Source organism: Castanea sativa, chromosome 5 (assembly GCF_040712315.1).
Source record: "Castanea sativa cultivar Marrone di Chiusa Pesio chromosome 5, ASM4071231v1".
NCBI lineage: Eukaryota > Viridiplantae > Streptophyta > Magnoliopsida > Fagales > Fagaceae > Castanea > Castanea sativa.
This window is the reverse complement of record NC_134017.1, coordinates 73739313-73747969: the sequence shown is the minus strand read 5'-3', so window position 1 is coordinate 73747969 and position 8657 is coordinate 73739313. Positions and strand designations below refer to the sequence as shown.

The following is an 8657-nucleotide window of genomic DNA, read 5'->3' as shown; positions in this document are numbered from 1 at the left end:
GAAAAATAAAAACCTTAAAAGTTTTGTCAAAATCATATACGCAACACAACAATATGGAATTAAGCTAACAAAGTACAAATAAATGATAAACTACTAAGTACTAACTACCAAAACAAATTATCAGAAACCTTAAAGGCAGCAATGGCTCATGGCAACATTATTGAGAGGGTTGAGAGGTGCTGGGTTTTTGACTGAGTTTTTTTAAAAAAAAAAACGTTAAACTTAAGTTAAGAAAGCTTAAAGGCAGTGATGGCTCACCATTAACAGGGCTGAAAGATGCTGTGTTTTTGACAAAGGGCTAGTTATGGCATTTTTCACGTTTTATATTTTTGATAATATCGCAATCTCGATTAATCGAACTAGATGTCAAGCTTGAAATCGAAAATCTTATACGGTCTAGCCAGGAATCAAGCTAGCAGTCAAACTGATAGAAACTTTAGTTTTCTTGCTCTAAACTTGATTCTTTCTTGATCTGAACTTGGGTCTTTGTCTTGGACTATAAAATACATCTTTAACCCACTTAAGAGTTAAGACACACCAAAAACACTATGAATTGATTACATTTATCATATTTGCCAACTACAAAAATATGGACTCTACAAAATGCATTTTCTTTTCTATGAAGTTAGAAACACCACTGTTGTGAGTACTAAAACTGTTATTTCTAAGGTAAAGTTTCCTAAATCTAATGCTTTAATGACATTGGTTTCAATTGTGTGGTTTTATTTTTTATTTTTGGTTCTAAAATTGATATTTACTTTTTTAGGTCTTATTATTCTATGAAAAAAAATAGTTCTTCTTAACTCAATAAAAATAATCACTTCAAAATTATATAAAACATGGTTGCCTACAGATAGTGAAACACAAGTACATCATTAGATTTTATGTAACAACATTTCTGAAGGCGATACAAATAGATGATTAATTTAGCATAAGTATGTTAATATTAAAAGTGAATTGGCTTCTACAACAGTTTAAAAAAATAGGAACGGTTAAAGAAAGAAAAGGTTTTGTTTTTGAAAACATTAAACTTATACCATAGGTTTTTTTGAGATTTTATGTTGATATAGGGGTAAATTTGGGACTTCAATTCATTATTGAGCTTCTAAAACCTGTTGGGCTTGTGGGTTTAGGTTTACCCAAATGAATCCCACTTAAAAAAAAATATTAAAAAAAAAAAAAAATTCAAGCCAAATGGTAGGATCGGTAGAATCCCATACGATCCTACGATCCTATACGATTCTATACGATCCTACCTACGATCCTAACATTTTTGCGATCCTGCTACGATTTAAAACTTTTTGGTGAGGTGGGATCGTAAAATCGTGCGATTCTACGATCTGGATCGCGATTTTGACAACCATGGTTGACACCATGTATTACTATATGTGCAATATATTATAATTCACTTTGTTATCTTCTCTTAAGTTCCATAGCACCGTATTTTATCATTTGGTGTTCTTCCACTGTTAAACTATGTGTAAGAATGAATCTGTCACAAAGGAAATTTGCAGCCATAAAAATAATTTCATATATATTATTTCAAAATTTGAATTTCTGTTATATGGTGCTTTATTAGAGTAATTTTGTATTTAATTTTTAATCTCATATTTGCACGTAACGTTGAATGATTGGCATTCAGCCCTTAAAGGATGTAACTTTGAGGTATCCAATTGAGAAAGAATTCGAAAAGGATTACAACCAAAGTTGAATTTTGTTTGAAGTGTATTTCCAAATTAGAAGGCTTCATATTTAGCACCCAAAAAAAAAATTTGTAATGGATATATGCGTGGAACTTAAAATTCTCACTTTTTATGGCAAACTGCTTCATCTAATTTCTAATTTTTATAACAATTATGCTATAGTCTATATTTTTTATGACCTTAATTTGTACTACTTTAATTCAACAAAAATATTTATGTTAATGCAATAATAATTCATATATGTTTAACATTTTTCGTAAACATCTTACATAAAAGCTTACAACATTATCTGCGCATCACGCGGGCAATCCGCTAGTTGCTAATTAATATGGCACCTACCTGTGTAACATATGAACTAACATTTTACTTCAACTAGAAAGCTCACACAATAAACTTCCATTTGAAGGGAAATATATATATACATATGCGCGCGCGTGTGTGACAATGCTATTGAAAAGTTCAAATGGAGACTTTTACATGAGCTCCTTATTGAATCTTTGTTACTTAAAGTATTTTCTGGGTTGTTAGAGTCACGAAAGTCTGGAGTAGTATTTATCCTAGAAAGCAACCAACCATAAATTGTTATATAAACATGGCCCCCTGTTCGGCATTCTCACACCAAGTTGGTTGGAACAAGTTATGGAGCTTGTTAGTAAGATACATTTGTTGTCTTTCCTTCGTTGCCTTTGTTTAAACGTAGTCCTTGCCATAGACACCATTAGATCTTCTCAACCCATTAAAGATCCAAACTACATAATCTCCAATGGGAGCACTTTCAAACTGGGATTCTTCAGTCCCGAAAATTCTACCAATCGCTACGTCGGAATATGGAATAATAAAACTTCTGCTTCCCATGCCCAATGGGTATGGGTAGCTAACAAAGATAAACCCCTCAAGGATTCTTCTGGGGTTCTTACTATTTCTAAGGGTGGAAATCTTGCAGTATTAGATGGACAGAGGAAGGTCCTTTGGTCATCGAATATCACAAACTCTTCTGCCAATGTGAATGCCCAGCTTTTAGAATCAGGGAACCTTGTCTTGCGAGAAAACATTAGAGAGAGCATCATATGGGAGAGTTTCCAACATCCTTCTGATACACTGTTGCCAAAAATGAAAATTGGTAGTAATATTCTGTTTACATCATGGAAAAGCCCTTCTGATCCATCCATTGGAAGCTTCACGGGTGGATTTCAACTTCAAAGTCGTCCTCAAGTATTCATTTGGAAAGACGGTAGCCCACGTTGGCGCAGTGGTCCATGGAACAGCAGGGTCTTCATTGGTGTACCAGAAATGTATTCTAATTCTATATTTCAAAGTGGATTTAATCTCGATGTTGAACAAGATGGAACAGTGATTTTTAGTTACTCTTATACGAACTGGTCTTTGACATATCTTGTCCTGACTACGCAAGGAGATATAGAGCAAAGATATTGGGATAATGATAATGAAGATTGGGAGGTGTCGTGGAAAGCTTTAAAGACTGAGTGCCACGTTTATGGTAAGTGTGGTGCATTTGGAAGCTGTGATCCACAGAATTCACCAATTTGCAGCTGTTTACCAGGGTTTGAGCCAAAAAACACAACAGAATGGAATAGAGGAAATTGGACTAGTGGTTGTGTGAGGAGGACACCGTTGCAGTGTGGGAGGGTGAACAGTACTGGCAGTGAAGGCAACAAAATGGATGGGTTTTTGAAACAGAAGATGCTGAAGGTGCCAGACTTTGCAGATTGGTCAGTTGCTCCTGAATATGACTGCAGGCAGCAGTGTTCTAAGAATTGTTCATGTATGGCTTATGCATATGATGAGGGAATAGGGTGTTTGTCATGGACTAGAAGCTTCATTGACACGCAACAATTATCCAGCGACGGAGTTGATCTTTACATTCATGTTGCCTATTCAGAACTTGGCGAGTTATTGTTTTCTGTCCAAATTTAACTTTACTTTAAATTATGCACTGCTCCTTTTTTTTCTTTTTTCTTTTATAATTATAATAAAAGGGATAGGAGGGGTGGCTAGAGTAGCATCCCTACCTGGGTGCCACCATCTAGGCATACAAGCAGGGGATCTAATGAGTCATAGCTGTTACCTCAATCTCACAAGGGCACTAGTGGGCAATGAGGCAGGATTGAGGTTTATTTTAAGCACTTTTCATTGAGGAATTCGAACTTGGGACCTCCAGTTGCCAAACCACTTGGGAGTATGCTCATTAACCACTAGACCACCACCCTTGGTGATCCAAATCATGCACTGCTGGTCCAGTTGTTAGGTTACCTTTTCTTCCAACTTCAACCCACCCAGTTCCGCTAGCTAATGAAATCCTATTAAAAGACAATTTATTTGACCAAAAAAATAAAAGTAAAGAAAACATATTAAGTAATCTATTTTGTGTAAATTATGTTGGGAAAAAGAAAACACCACCTCTTGGTGAGAGCAAAATCCCAACCAATTTTTTTAATCAAGTGTGAAGTTTCCAACATAGAATTTAATCTTTTAATCTAACACTCCCCCTTCAAGTGTGGCCCACCTTAGCTGCACTTTAATAGGGGTCTAATAAGTGGAGTGTTTTTTTTGGGAGATAAGGTGGAGAAAGGTGATTGAACCCAACAAATACCAAGATTAAGCAAGAAAGATATGTAATATAAAATTTAAGAGACAAATCATTAAACACATTGAAGGTACATCCACACGTCGAGCTTTGAATAACCCACTATAATGATCAACAAGTTACAGTAGTTTTCTACACAAAGTGCACACTTTGGTTCGGCCACTAAGATTTCTATCCTGAATCCGAGTCCAACTTCCACCACATCATCCTCTGATACTTGCTTTCTTTCTTTCTTTACAATATCCACCTACCTTCCAAATTAGTGTTAAAATTATAATATATTATCAAATTAATCTTAAATCAATGTCAATCTTATAGTTTTTTTTGTAGTTTAGTACGTACACCACCAACATTCTTATAGTTTATGGCTTATAGCTATCCATTAATCCGGAAGAACATCATAAATTAATCTCTTTGGTTATAAAGGTGGAGAGCTATAATTAACCCTTGTCTCTGACCCCAAATAATTTTGAGATGCTTTCTTCAATAACCCTTGTCTCTGACCATTGTTTGTTTTCTTAGTTACATAGAAAACATTCCAGCAGCTTAGTAAATAAAGCCTTGAGAACTTGGTCCAATATATAAGTTAATAAACCCTTATTGTAAGACTTTTTTCCGATATACAACGCCCAAAAATTTAGTACGAAACTTTTTCTTTTCTGTTACAGATACAGAGGGAGATGTAAAAAAAAATGGTCACAATCACAGTGGTAATAGGAACAGTTTCTATTTCAATCTGTACTTTCGTTTTGTGGAGGTGGATAGCTAAACATCAAGGTAATATTCTGACTAAAATTAATACAATGGACTAGGAAGTGTTGCTACATATTAGAGATTACTGACAACTTTACTTGAAATCAGCAAGGAAAAAGAAAGGAAAGGAAATCTTATTGTTGAACATAGGGGAAGCACATAAAAAATTTCGAAGTGAAAACATGCTTGGAGACAACCTGAACCAACTTAAAGTCCAGGAGCTACCGATATTCGATTTTGAGAAGCTGGCGAATGCAACAAACAATTTTCATCAATCTAACAAGCTTGGGCAGGGTGGATTTGGTCCTGTATACAGAGTAATGGTTGTTCTCCTAGACGTTTTTTTGTGTAGTAATTTGAATATCTAATTAATGATTTGATGTTTGCTTAATTATAGGGAATATTGTCAGATGGACAAGAAGTTGCAGTCAAAAGACTTCCCAAAACCTCTGGACAAGGGTTAGAAGAATTTATGAATGAGGTGGTAGTAATTTCTAAACTCCGACATCGGAATCTTTTTAGGATCCATGGCTGCTGTGTTGAAGGAGAAGAGAGGATGTTGATTTATGAATACATGCCAAACAAAAGTTTGGATGCATTTCTTTTCGGTTAGTTAATTATGATACAATTTCTTGTTACCAAAATATTCTTCAATTTTTAAATTTGTGCCTAGAAATAGTATCAGTTTATTAATAGACAATGGAACAATATTCTTTGCAGTGGTAATTCACTTGGAATAGTTTTATAATGACTTCTACCGAATGAACTTCATTTGCAAACCTCATGTTCATTCACCTTATAAGTTTAACCCTCACTTTCTTTCCCTTGTTTCTTTTGTTTAAATTCATTAGATCCACAAAATGAAAAATTGCTAGATTAGAGAAAACGCTTCAACATTATTGAAGGAATTAGTCAAGGTCTGCTCTACCTTCATAGGGATTCTAGATTAAAGATTATTCATAGAGATCTAAAGGCAAGTAACATCTTGTTGGATAAAGAGCTACATCCAAAAATATCAGATTTTGGTACGGCTCGAATTTTTCGAGGTAATAAAGACCAAGCGAATACTAGAAGGGTTGTTGGAACATAGTAAGTACCCTTGGTTTGCCAAATTCAATTGGAAGTATGGTTGTAAACAAGCCAAGCCAAGTTTAGTATTAAAAGTTCAAGATTGCATTATTCAAATTTATTCCAACACAAGCTGAGCTTGTCAACAAACGATTACTTGTTCAAACTTAACTCATTTTTTGGTTGAACAAGCTCAAATGTATTCATAAACTACTTGATTAACTTATTATGATCTCATTTATAGTATACACCACAACTAAAAATTTTACCTCTTTACAAATCTATGCAAATAATTCATATAAAGTATTTAGTTGAAATTATATTGTTGGAGTTAATTAGGTAAAATAGTTTTCGCTTATGAACTTTTAATAATTAGATTCACATATGTTGTATTGTTAAAAATTATATATAATTTTACTACAAACTTAATATATATATTTATCAATAAATTAAAAATATTAATTTGATATCTTTTGAACTTATTTACAAATTTGCACAATCCAATACTTAGTATAGTTTTTTACCTAAATCAATTCTTATGCTCCTAAGTTTGTTCTTGAACACATTATTATGTTTAAGCTTGTCCCATTTAATCATCAAACCTATACTTAGGCTTGATCTTGACTCATTTGCTGAATAAATGAATATAAACACTTTTCTTTTAGCCATGCATGAACTATTTATTACTAACTCTGTCAATTTACATCAACACCACTGATATTTGAGATGATAAAATCTGCAATGTGTTCTATTGTTGAAATTTAGTGGCTATATGTCCCCTGAATATGTAATAAAAGGACAATTTTCAGAGAAATCAGATGTCTTCAGTTTTGGAGTATTGTTACTAGAGATAGTTAGTGGAAGAAGAAACACTAGCATCTATAATGATGAGCAGTCCTTGAGCCTTTTAGGACTTGTAAGTCACTCACTGCCTTATTTTGAAATCTCCATTTCCTTTCATTCATAAGTTTAAGTATTGATGCTAACAATTTGAATCATGTTTCAATTTTTCAAGGCCTGGAAATTGTGGAATGCAGACAACATTGTAGCATTAATAGACCCAATGATATATGAACCCTACTTTGAAATGGAGATCTTGAGATGCATACAGGTTGGGTTGTTGTGTGTTCAAGAATATGCTAAAAATAGGCCAACAATATCTGTTGTCGTTTCCATGCTTAAAAGTGAGATTGTTGATCTGCCCCCCCCAAATAAATCAGCATTCACTAAAAGGAATATTGCCTTAGATACAGACTCCTCTCAACTTAGCCAAAGTATATGCTCTGCTAACAATGTTACTTTTACAATAGTTCAAGGTCAGTAGCTTGCATGTGTTCTTGAAATAATGACTTTATTGTTATATATACACTAGTTGGTAACTCATGCAATGCACGAAATAGTTAAATAAATGTATTTATTTTGTTTGAAGGTATAATGGTGACCATATATAGTTATGCAAAAATTACAATTAGAGAAAGATCATTAACCAACCTCACATTCATTTTGAAAGTAATGGAGTTAAAACAAATAAGTGATTGCATTAAAGATAACATTCAAATAAAGTTTCTAAAAGCTTGGAAGGGCTCTAACTATAAATTACTCTTACATAGTTAGAGGAACGTAATAAATAATATAGCCTTAACAATCAGCAATTAGATTACATGGGAGAGCCACAAGTATAAGTGTTTGTGGGGTGTGGGGGACAAGGGTCGGGATTCAAGTCTCTAGGAGGGAGTTTCATACACATATACACTTAGATTAGGCTAGAATAGAATTTTATCTTGTATAAATAAAAAATAAAAATAAAAAAAGATTACATGGGAGAGAGAGAATAGAGGGAATAGACCTATGATAACTGAAACCATCTACAAATATATATATATATATATATATATATATATATATATATATATGAGATGGGTTCAAGTTACACCAGGTATAACTCTAAAGAGTTATATCTTTTTTAAACCATTAGATCTAAGTAGATCCAATGGTTAAAAAAAGATCCACTTTAATTCTAATATCTTTAATAGATCTCATTAAATACTCTTTATTTATTGTATCTCTAGACCCAAAAAAAAATTACACGTATGACTCACTCTCTCTCTACGTTTGGTCTCACGTTTGTCTCTCCGTTAGTCTCTCTATTTTCTAACCTGCGTTCTCTCTCTCTCTCTCTCTCTCTCTCTCTCTCTCTCTCTCTCTCTCTCTCTCTCCCCATTGCTCCTCGACTTCCACCTCTATATGTTGCCGGCAGGAAAAAAAAAAAAAAAAACCCAAGCTAGACTGTTTCTCTTTGTGAGTCCTCTGTTTTTATTTTTCCTTTCTTTTCAGTTGTGAGTGCTCTGTTTTTTTTTTTTTTTTTTGCTGGTCTGACTCTATGTGCTCTATGTGAATGCGTATTGAAGTTCTGACTCTATGCGTTCTACGTGAAGCCAAGCTTAATCTTGTTGAGAGAAAATCACCATTGGTTGCTGCCAGGAAAAAAAAAAAAAAAAAAAAAACTACCAGAAAATCACCATTAGCTC

General features: G+C 33.7%; 1 pseudogene; it reads left to right on the top strand.

Annotated features, from left to right (window-relative positions):
* The first annotated feature begins 2342 nt into the window (after positions 1–2342).
* On the top strand, positions 2343–7453 carry LOC142637483 (G-type lectin S-receptor-like serine/threonine-protein kinase At1g11300; annotated as a pseudogene).
* Positions 7454–8657: the final 1204 nt, after the last annotated feature.